Source organism: Onychostoma macrolepis, chromosome 10, assembly GCF_012432095.1.
Source record: "Onychostoma macrolepis isolate SWU-2019 chromosome 10, ASM1243209v1, whole genome shotgun sequence".
In the NCBI taxonomy this organism is placed as follows: domain Eukaryota; kingdom Metazoa; phylum Chordata; class Actinopteri; order Cypriniformes; family Cyprinidae; genus Onychostoma; species Onychostoma macrolepis.
Window position 1 is genome coordinate 18,263,684 of NC_081164.1, and position 11,565 is coordinate 18,275,248.

General features: G+C 36.2%; 1 pseudogene; it reads left to right on the plus strand.

Annotated features, from left to right (window-relative positions):
• The first annotated feature begins 1,615 nt into the window (after positions 1-1,615).
• LOC131547914 (olfactory receptor 2M4-like) lies at positions 1,616-6,108 on the plus strand (annotated as a pseudogene).
• The last annotated feature ends 5,457 nt before the right edge of the window (positions 6,109-11,565 follow it).

The window sequence follows — 11,565 nt, forward strand, 5'->3', positions numbered from 1 at the left end:
GCTGAACATGTATTTGTTTAATTAGTGACACTAAGCCTGCATATTAAAATCTTTATTTGAATGTGGCAATTAACATTATTTTTAAACATTTATTTGGATATGGAAACATAATATTGTGCTCTACAATATTTCTATGAATAAATCTCTGACAGAGACTATCAGCCAATCACTGTGTACATAGTTAGTAAGCATGCTGACATTATCCATAGCAACGAGGTCAACCCTGCCCTTACTCTTAGCTTAAGTCTTCTCTCTATTCCTTAGTAAAAGTTTGTCTCAGCAGCTTTGTGGATAGGTTTTAAGAGAACACCATTTCTTGTTAATGACTAGGAGCTCTATCTCTCATGTCTTTTTGAGTTTGGATTGATCATTTAACTCACTCTGAGGACAAGCATTGTTGTGTTTACATTGTGTCTCCTCTAAGGTCATTAACTCTGACCCTCATGAGATCTGAGCAGCCTGGGGCTAATTAGAGCAAAAATCATCCCCACAGACTAGACCTGATTGTTTCTGTCTCAGAATTGCCTTATAAAGACAGACAAATTAGTCGCTTTGTCAATGTTGTCTTTATTTAGAGAGAATTAGGTTTTTCTGGGAGTCATTAGGTTGTTTGTGAGTGTGTGTTTTTTCTTTTGTATTGTAGTTTCTTTATACAGTATTAGGTGTCCATCTAAGTCCAAACAATGGTCATTCTGTTAACTGTTTGTCTGACCAGTGGCAGATTGAAAACATTAGCTCATCTGGAGAAGCTGTGTACACTTAAATCACCTCAAATTTGACATTTGATCAATCCAATATAACCGGAGTCTGGGCAGCCCAAATCCCCTAGCAGATGCTTTGTTTAAAGTGAATGAAGTCCTGATTATGTGTTATCAGAGCTAATTCTACACTTCCTTAAGTATTTAAAATGTGGGTTATGAAGATAAAAACAAATATAAAAGACTGTGAAAATGGCTTTTATTTCACTCTTCAAATTAAGACTATTATGTCTATGGTGATGTGTTTTACTATATCAGCACTATTTGTTCATGAAGCATTATGATTCTCAAATGAAGCTCAAATTAAATTCATTTAAAGGGGTCATCGGATGCCCATTTTCCACAAGTTGATATGATTCTTTAGGGTCTTAATGAAAAGTCTATAACATACTTTGGTTAAAATTTCTCAATGGTAGTGTAAAAAACACCTTTTTTACCCTGTCAAAATCAGCTCTGTTTTTAGCAAGCCATTCTAGTCCATGTTGCTTTAAATGCTAATGAGCTCTGCTGACCCCGCCCCTCTCTTCCATGGGGTGAGGAGCAGTACTGTTTACTTTAGCCGCAAAACTGGCTAACTAGCTCTTTATTTGCAAAGATTCATAAAAAACCCTTATACTCACTTCTTCTGTAGATGAAGCTGGATCACGAATGATTCACGCGAACATAGATGCATTTAAGGAGATCGGGATCGGCTTATTCCCTTCAAAACGAAAGTAACGTTAATCCTCTGCGTCTTCAGTGGCTCAGATGTCGGGAGTAAATGATGACTGCTATGTTCATTATTACATCCAACAACAAAACACCTCAATCGCTTAATCTGAGACATTCTTGCCTTTCCCTGCACCAGAGTCGACACAATGACGGACAGCTCTCAGCTCACTCAGGGCAGGTCTAGGCCTTGTCAAGCAACTATCGTGCAGAACTATGTAATTCTGACAGGAATCTCAGAACAGCCTGATTTGAGAAAGGGGATTTTTTAAAAACCACTGGGTGGATATTTATCATTATAGGATGGATGTGTACACACACTTCCAACACACATTTATGTTCAAACAACTTTGTAAAGTGAATTTTGCATCAGATGACCCCTTTAAAAGAAACAAAGAAGTTTCGGGATTAATGTCCATTTAACATCTCAATCACGCAAGCTGTTCTAAAACTTGCGTTGAAACAACTTCACTGAAGTGTAGTCATGCAGTCTCTTTTTGCAGTCTCTTCAAGGCATGTTTGGTGATGTTCTGTTGCTAGTCTATGACTCCTCCCCCTGAACTTTAATGTAATTTCCACACTGCATGACACTGAGTCACAGACAGATATTTAGCATGCCTAAATATCTCAGGGGCATCAGTGGCGAATCTGTGCTTCACTCTGATCGTGTCTCTGATAATACACGCTACACAGCTGTCACTCACACGATCGAGTGCCGATTTACCTCTGATTTACCTCAAAACTGTTGGCGAGTGAGGATCGGGGCTAAAATCGTGCGGTGTGTACCCAACATAAGTCATTCTGTCAATCTGTTTACAGTTTCTCTGACCAGTGTTAGACTGGAAACAAAAATACATTAAGAAAATTATTTCATGAGTTTGCCTGCCCATCCAGCCTTAATGGTTAGTGGTAAACAAACTTGGCTTTTGCTTAAACGAACAGCTAAAATCCTTTATACATAGGAAGCTTTGATTAAAATGAATGAATGAAAATGAAAGTCCTGATTATGTTATCAAAGCAAATTAAATTTTCTTAAGCATTTTTAAAAATGGCTGAAAACAGCTTTTTAAATATTATCTCCAAATTAAGACAGATGTCTATGGTGATCTGTTTTACTCTAGCAGCACTGTTTGTTCATGTAGCATTATGATTTTCAAATGAAACAGGCGCTTTCATTTATTTTAAATGACTCCAAAATTACAGCAACAGCTTGATATCTCTAAATGTAATTAGTATAATACAAAGAAAGAAAGCATTTCAGGATTGATGTCAATTTAACGCCACAATTAATCAAGCTGTGCAACTTGTAAAGCTCTGTTCACACTTCATTGAAGTGCAGTAGTGTTATTGTAAGTCATTCTCTTTTCTCAGTCTTCACTTGCACATCTGGTATCTCCTAAAGCTTGCAGAATTTTGTCTTATGTTTTATAACATTATTAATTTTATTTTATTTCACATTATAAAATGAATGTTGTTTAGAGCATTTCCCTTTTAGTTTCAGGTTTTTGTTATATATTTTCCCACATTGAGTGTTATTTGGTTCATAATGCCGCCTTTGCATCAGGGGTTATTAGGGTGGGGGGAGGTTGATCCGGGGCCAACAAGCTTTGCGGGTTAGAGTCTCAGGTCCGGCGGGAATTGTCAGTGGGGGGAGTGAATAACCAGCACTCTCTTCCACCCTCAATACCATGAATGAGGTGAGACCCTTGAGCAAGGCACCAAACCCCCAACTGCTCCCCGGGTGCAGCAGCAATATGGCTGCCCACTGCTCTGGGTGTGTGTTCACTACTGTGTGTGCACTTGGATGGGTTACATGCAGAGCACAAATTCCGAGTATGGGTCACCGTACTTGGCCACACGTCACTTCACTCCACTTTTACAGCGCTGCAAATTCTAACCAATCACACACAAATCTGTTGAGCTTCTGAATGCATCAACCAATCAGAGGCATTCAGATGAGTCATTGCTGAAACACTGCTGTGTGCACGCTCACTGACTGCATTCTCTGGCGAATTCTCTCATTAGAAACAACAAAGTGCAGATGTGCGTACGAATGTAAGTAAGATATTCATTTCACAATGTAAATAGCTTTAGTGACTATAATGGGAGTTTTTAAGAGTGCTTTAACTCGCTAGACTGAAGTGAAAATGTTCTTTGGTCTCTTTCTGTACAATGAAAGTTATAATTAGTAGTTAAGAGATTACGTTATTAGGCTACTTTGCCCATCGCCCATTATAAATCAACAAACAATCTATAAAGGTGCAAAATGCTTTTACTTACACATATTTGAGATTCGAGATATTTCACGATATAGTTACCATATTTCGAATAAAAAGGAAAAAGACAAAAACATAAGCCTATATCAGTTATGCTGTACAGTGCTATCGTGGCTGCTGTGTGTCACATGACAAGCATGATGAAGCTTCCCACCCTTGACTGGTGCCCCTCAATAAAAATTATCTGTCAAATAAATTAAACAAGATGAAACATTCATTTGAATTAAAATTATTATAGCTTATTTCTAGAGATTGCAATGATACATGACATGGTGAAAAATGCCTGAATGGCGAAATGACTGAACCCCATTCCCCACCACCCCTGCTTCGCATTATACCTTTGGGGGTTTTATTGTTGTTACAAAAATGAACACAAAAATAAACAGACTAATTGGTGACACTTAAGGCAATTAGTTATACCATCATTAATCTCACATTAATGAAGTAACAAGCACTAAGTAATGTCTTTTCTCCCAAGACTATTTGATTCAGCACCAGAGGTTCTTTCCAGTTTAATGACACCTCTGGAGGAAAAATTGGCCAATATATTGTCCAAAATGTTCTCAAGTTCACATTCAGGATTCACAGTGATCCAGAACTGTGAAGCAGAAACAAAAACTGTGGTTTATTATTCACAAACCTCTACAACACGCTTCCATGTATGTGTTAATGACAGTGGTGTAGTCTATGTGATACGCAGGTATACGTCGTATACCCACTAGGAAAGGTCAAGGATTTGCGTATACTCACTTAAAAAAGCACGCAGATATGTAACAACTTCGTTTTGTGACAGACCTTTCATGCGTTCATTCATAAATTCACTCTGTCGGTGTTGTGAAGCACCGACTTTTTGATAATCACTCCGTATTTCTGTTGACAACTATTGCCTTTGTGCAACTCTTGCACAGCATTGAAATTAACCAATGTGAATCACCACTGTTGTTTAGTTTATGAATGAATCTCTGTGTTTTAAACAAATCTAGTGAGTCAATTCAATTACCCATTCATAAAGACAGTCACTGCCTGAGTCCCAATGTGCATGCTATCCATCCTAAATGTGATATTAGTCATTTTCAATATTATGTAGGGCAGATAGGGTGGATAGTATGCACATTGGGATGCAGGGACTTGCTTTGTTCTTGAATGAATCAGCCATTCAAACGAATCAATTAAATGAATGATTCAGTGATAAAATCAGTAACTTGCCGCCACCTACGGGCAGTTTTATTTTCGTTTTTAAAGGATAATTTCAGTAGTTTAAATCATTGAATATTTATATATTCAAAATTTTGTTTAAAACATTAATCTCAACATGAATTTATGAAGTTAATTGCACTCATGCCACCTCTGAGTCTCATTAAATATTTGTAAAATACCTACAAGCCACTTTTGTGTTCTTCTGTGCCACCTCTGTAGACCAAGTGAATTTTGTTAATACTGATTTTATTTGATCGGTAACTTATTCTTCTTATTCCATTGTTTTAATTAGAAATTTTGAAAGAAAAAAAAAAGCTTATAAAAATACACTTTTGAATTTGACATAAAAGATAAAATACTTTGAATAAAGTTAGAAAAAATGCCCCTGTAAATCACTTTAAGGAGTCCAATATTACTTATGGGAAGGCTAATTTTTGTTATTGATCAGAAAGTGCTCTTGAATTTTTTTTTTTTTTTTTTTTTTACTGTGCTCCTAATTTTTTTTTTTTTTTCATTAGCGCACAAGTGCTCCTAAAAATAAAAGTAAGCGTAGAGCTCTGTTTAGTGAGTGTGGTGGTGCTTATGAGGTGCTGCTCTGGGATGGGTGAGTATGAGACTGGGAGGGAAGAAACACAAACACCAGAATGGCTTATATAATCAGTGCAGTTTGGTCTTTTTGTATTGTTATAGTTCTCTGTGGCACATCCATCCCAACCTGTCATTTTGTGGCTCTCTTGAGGTCCACGGCTATTTTTGCGATTACACTTGCTTGTAGCGATACGACATCCCAGTGGAACTTTGCCACTGCTTTAACTATACTCTTTATTACTGGACCTTTGATTTGTATTTTCTTGACCTACATGGGTGGATTGACCGCTGTGTTCAGAATGAAAAATACTGAGAGCCATTTTAAGGCGCTGGCCACGTGCACAGAGCACCTCATATTAGTGGCCCTTTTCTTCATTCCTATTGTATTCATATTCTGTCTTGAATTTTATGAAATTATTAGGAGCCCAAATGTAGGTTTGGTGTGCTTGTCTTTCTCGTCCCTCCTCACACCCTGCATGAATCCCATCCTCTACTCACTGAAAACTAAAGAGATTCAAAACAGGATTCATTCACTGTTAATGCAGAGATTGTCTGTTCATCCTCTAAGAAATGTACATTAATGTACAACATATGTGGTTCAAGTGTAAAGTGCTTGGAGGCTTTCTGCAATGCTTCTGTGATGGTATTATACTGTGTTCATATTAAAATGCATTGTTTTTCAATCAAATCTAAAAATCTACATTTTATCTGCAGTTAACTTGTAAATACTAATATACTTGAGTTCATCTTTTAATCATATTTGGAGATGCCTTGACTCTACAGCAAACAAAGCAATTTTGACTTTACTGTCCCGATACTTATAGAGGGCACTGTGTGTTTGTGTGTCATAGGCGGTGGACCAACTCCAGGGTAAGGCTAAATAAAAAAATTTGCCTAGTGTAATCTATTAATGCGCACATCATAACCCATCGGTGAGGCAAGCAGATATGGTACCCACTGAATAAAAATAAAACAAGGTAATTGTGACTTATCTCACAATTCTTACTCTTTCTCGCAATTGCGAGTTTATATCTCTTAGCTAATTCTGACTTCTCAAAATTCAGATTTTTTTTTTTCAGAATTGTGAGATATTATGAACTCGAATCGCGAGTTATTATGTTAAATTCTGAGGGGGAAAAGTCTATTTTCTTACAATTTCAAGTAACTATAGGCCTATAACTCGCAATTGAATTTAGAGATTATGTCAAAAAATTCAGAGAAAAAAAAGTCAGAACGGCAAAGATGTAAACTTGCAATTACGAGAAAAAAAAGTCAGAATTGTGAAATAAAGTCCAATTACACTTTTAATTCAATGGCGGAAAAAGACTTCCAGATTTGGATGTCACAAAATATTTTTTAAAAGACTGAACTTGTATAGCCTATAACGTGATCATAATTTAATAAAAAACATTTTAAGTTACTAATTAAAATGCTTTCATGTCCATAGTTATTCAAACAGCACATAAATTATGAACAAAAAGCAAGCAAAGAACATTTACATTATCAAAGAACATGACTGACTTCAGTCTAGCATGAGTTTAAGCACGCTCAAACTCCCCGTTCAATAAAGCTACCTACAATGTCAAATGAATCTCTTACTTTCATCGTACGTACATTTCCACTTTGTTGTTTATGAATTCAGTCAGAATTGTTTTGGGGAGTTTCTGCCTTTAGTCTCCTCTTTAGCTGGTGAAATGCATGTTTAGTCAGATTTAAATCTGGAGATTGATTTGGGCAATCTAAGACCTTCCATTTCTTTGCCCTGATAAACTCCTTGACTGAACTGGCAGTGTGTTTTGGGTCATTGTCTTGCAATATGAAGGGCTTTCTGATGAGTCTGGTTGCATTTTCTTGAATTTTGGTAGACAAGATGGTTTTGGAAAAAGAATGGCTTCAGCCAATTGCAATTCTTTAATAACACTGCAATCTAGTGGGTGACAGTTGTAATTACACTAGCCTTTTAACTTGTGTCATGCTTTTCCTGTCTGTGATAATGAAATGACATGGCTAAGTTATAAAACCTTAAACTCCTGACACCCTCATAAACTGCAAAAATAAGTTTATTGAAATACTAAACGTGGTTGTTTGAACTCTTTGTAGTGTAATTTAACGTGTGCACACACACATTGGGTTTCTATGTTTTATGGGGCCATTACACAGACATAATGATTTTTATACTGTACAAACTGTATTTTCTATCCACTTACCCTAAACTCAACACCCTCCAAGTGCCAGCAAGGTCAAAATTTACTGGTATTACTATCCTGGCGGGGACATTTGGACCCCATAATATAGGAAATACCAGGACCACACACACACACACACACACATTTACAATAGGGAAGTGTTAGAATGATGTTCAGAAGTGTAAGGAGTGCATATTGAGCCTTACAAATACACCTGCATTGAGCGTTACGCAAAAACCACTGCTTTTTTGCCTGCACTTGAGTATTTTTATTTGATTTGTTTATACTTTACACATCTCATTTTGCTTGTTTATTTGTTTGTTTTTGTAAATTATTACTTTGGTCTATTATGAAATGCAAGTGTTTTTATTTCATAATTTGGAAATGTGGTTGTGGATGCCACTTGAACAAACACTAATTTCAACAGCAAACTTGAGGCAAAAGCAGCTTCCCAACAAGATATTTGAAGGTTCTCACAAATACTGTAGGCTTTTTTCAGTTTGCTGTCCAACTGGAGCTTCAAAGCAAAATCTGAGTGGCAGAAAATGATGCACTTGATACATTTGATGCCAAATTGCATTAATTTCACATCTGGTTTTAATCTTGCCATACATCACTGCAGCCATCTCTGAATATTTCAATAATCATTATAGTATATGAGCTCATCTTGATCTGATAAAAATGATCATTGACTGCGTTTACATGCGCACGAATATTGCGATTATTTCCAATAATCAGAGTAAGGACTTAATCGCATTTTGATGTTTACATGTCAAGAGCAAAGCTCTTACTCCCGTTTACATGCAATTTCCATTATTCTTATTATTCGCTAAGAATTGTGGTTAATTTTTTACTGCCATTATTCACATACCCCACTGGACAGCACAAATGATGGACTCAGAAAGAGCAGTGTTGGTCGCTGTTTTAATTTATTTACGTCTAATGCATAATGATTTTGTATGGCTGTATTCCACGCTTTTTCGGCGCCATAGAAATGTGATGGAATTTGTTTGCCTATACGCTGCCGTCGCGTTCTACTCGCCGTTTCTGGATGAGGTAAGGAACAGAGACTGCTGGCAGCTTGTTGTGTTTTCCTCAGAATGCGATGCTTTCTTCCCCTCCATCGTTTCTAATCTCCTTATTATTACAGGTGCGTGTCACGTTATTCATGTCACAAGCGCATGCGCACTTTGGTCAGAGCGGCAATACTGCGATTAAGGTGTTTACATGCCTGTGTATTTCGATTAAAATCGGCGTACGCCACCTATGTTAATACGATTATGCTTGCTGCGATTATGAGCTTAATCGTATTATTTAGATCGAAGTATTGCGTTTACATGAGGTAAAGATTAATCGCAATATCGCCAAAATCTCATCATAATCGCATTAAGAGGGTGCATGTGAACGCACTCAATGTTAATGAACAAACGAACTAAATAAATCCATGGTGACCTCAGTTGACCTTTTACATTCCAGATCCTGTTCTTGTTAATGACTAGGGGCTCTCTCTCTCTCATTTAAGTTCTGAGAGTATTATGACGTGTTTTTGAGTTCAGGGAGATCAGTTAACTCACTCTGAGGACGAACAGTGTTGTGTTTACATTGCTTCTCTTCTAAGGTCATTAAACCTGCCCCTCATGAGATGAGAGCAGCCTGGGGTTAATTAGAGCAGAAATCATTCACACAGACTAGACTTGATTTGTTTGTGTCTCAGAACTGCTTAAATAAGACAAATTAGTCACTTTGTCAATGTTGTCTTAATTGAGAGAGAATTAGGTTGTTCGGGGAGTCATTAAGTTGTTTTTGAGCCTGTTTTCCCTTAGGATTGCAGTTTCTTTCTTTCTTCCCATCACAGGGTTAGTAAAATGGGTTACTCTTCAAAAATGTGTGGTCATATCACCAATTTTGTTTAAGGTTACCCAGAAACATGCTCAAATCACCCCACTCTCCCCTGTATGTTGTCTTTTTTTCATTTACTTATACAGTGGAATACAAAGGAAACATGAAAATAATCAGGAGGAAAATAAGGCAGCGGGCTGAAAAAAGAGCTTTTCTGTAGATATTGTTGTTATATCACGTTGCATTAATATGCCAAACGTAACGTTATTCTCCTAAATTCTGAAAATAGAAAATAAATGACTATTTCCAGCCCATTCAGTCAAAATGACGGATAAGGATAATTTGTGGCGCAGTCTTATGATTTGAAGTAATTAGTTGCAGTCTTTTTGAGTGAAACTTCCCCAAACCAGAAGTGCCTCCCATAATTTAAAATGCAGTAATAACAATGTAGTCTAGTGGGTGACAGTTGTAATTACACTTGCCTTTTAACTTACATCAATGAATGAATTTGCTAACACACTTAAATCATTACTAGCGGGTTACCGTGATCTTCGCTTTAGAATAATGATCCAAATAATTAGTAATTCATTTAGAAGGATGTAGTAACACTTGAGTCATTATCATCCAAAACCTTGCATATATCTCAAAAACTTACAATGACGTCAGCCAATATTAAGGAGTTATCATGCTTTTCACTTTAGAATACTAATCCAAGTAATTAGTAGTTCCTTTAGAAGGATTTGGTAATACTTGAGTCATTACTAGTGGATTATCATGATCTTCACTTTAGAATGAATTATACATTATGCATAATTCACATTAATTATGAACCTGTATACAATAGTTCTTAGGAGTTCTCGAGGGGATATGAAAAAAAAAGTAATTATTGATTAGCTAATCGTGAACTACCAGTTTCAACTGAGTGCTATTACCTACTAAATTGTTAATCAGAGTTTCTTGACAGTTAATTGTAGTTACAAGAATGGTCATAGTGCATTAGTCATTTGTTCCTGTGTAGTTATTCATCAACGATGGAACAGTATTCTAAAGTGTTACCGAAAATTGACATCTGGAAACAGTAGCATGCCTTACAACTAATTGGCTAGTGGGCATTATTTTCACTGTGCAAGACAGGTGTGTAGATAGGACATTTGGCCGAGATACAGCTATTTGAAAATCTGGAATCTGAGGGTGCAAAAAATCTAAATATTGAGAAAATCGCCTTTAAAGTTGTCAAAAAAAAGTTCTTAGTAATGCATATAAGTTTTGATATATTTTCACTGTAGGAAATTTACAAAATATCTTCATGGAACATGATCTTAACTTAATATCCTAATGATTTTTGGCATAAAAGAAAAATCGATAATTTTGACCCATATAATGTATTGTTGGTTATTGCTACAAATACACCCGTGCTACTTATGACTGGTTTTGTGCTCCAGGGTCACATATCTTCCGAATCATACAGGATTGTCCTATATTCTATAGAATTTTAGAATTATGCAATGCCAATGCCATAAAATAAATCAGTGGGTCGTTTAGTTGAAATCTTTTCTTTTTAAAATTGTAAGTTAGTTATATGATTTTGCCATTTTTTTTTCATAATGCCACCTTTGCATCTCCCCCTGGGAGTTTTTATTGTTGTTACAAAAATGAACACAAAAATAAACAGACTAATTAGTGACACTTAAAGCGATTAGTTACACCATCATTAATCTCACATTGATTAAGTAAAAAGTGCTAATGAATGTCTTTTCTCTAAAGACTATTTAGATACCAGAGATTCTTTCCAGTTTAATGACACCTCTAGAGGAAAAATTGGCCAATATATTGCCCAAAATGTTCTCCAGTTCACAATCAGGATTCACAGTGATCCAGAACTGTGAAGCAGAAACAAAGACTGTGGTTTATTATTCACAAACCTCTACAACACGCTTCCATGTATGTGTTAATGATCATTTATACAATCACTGTAATATGTTAAATGTAGATTTTCACTGGTATATTTCTGGT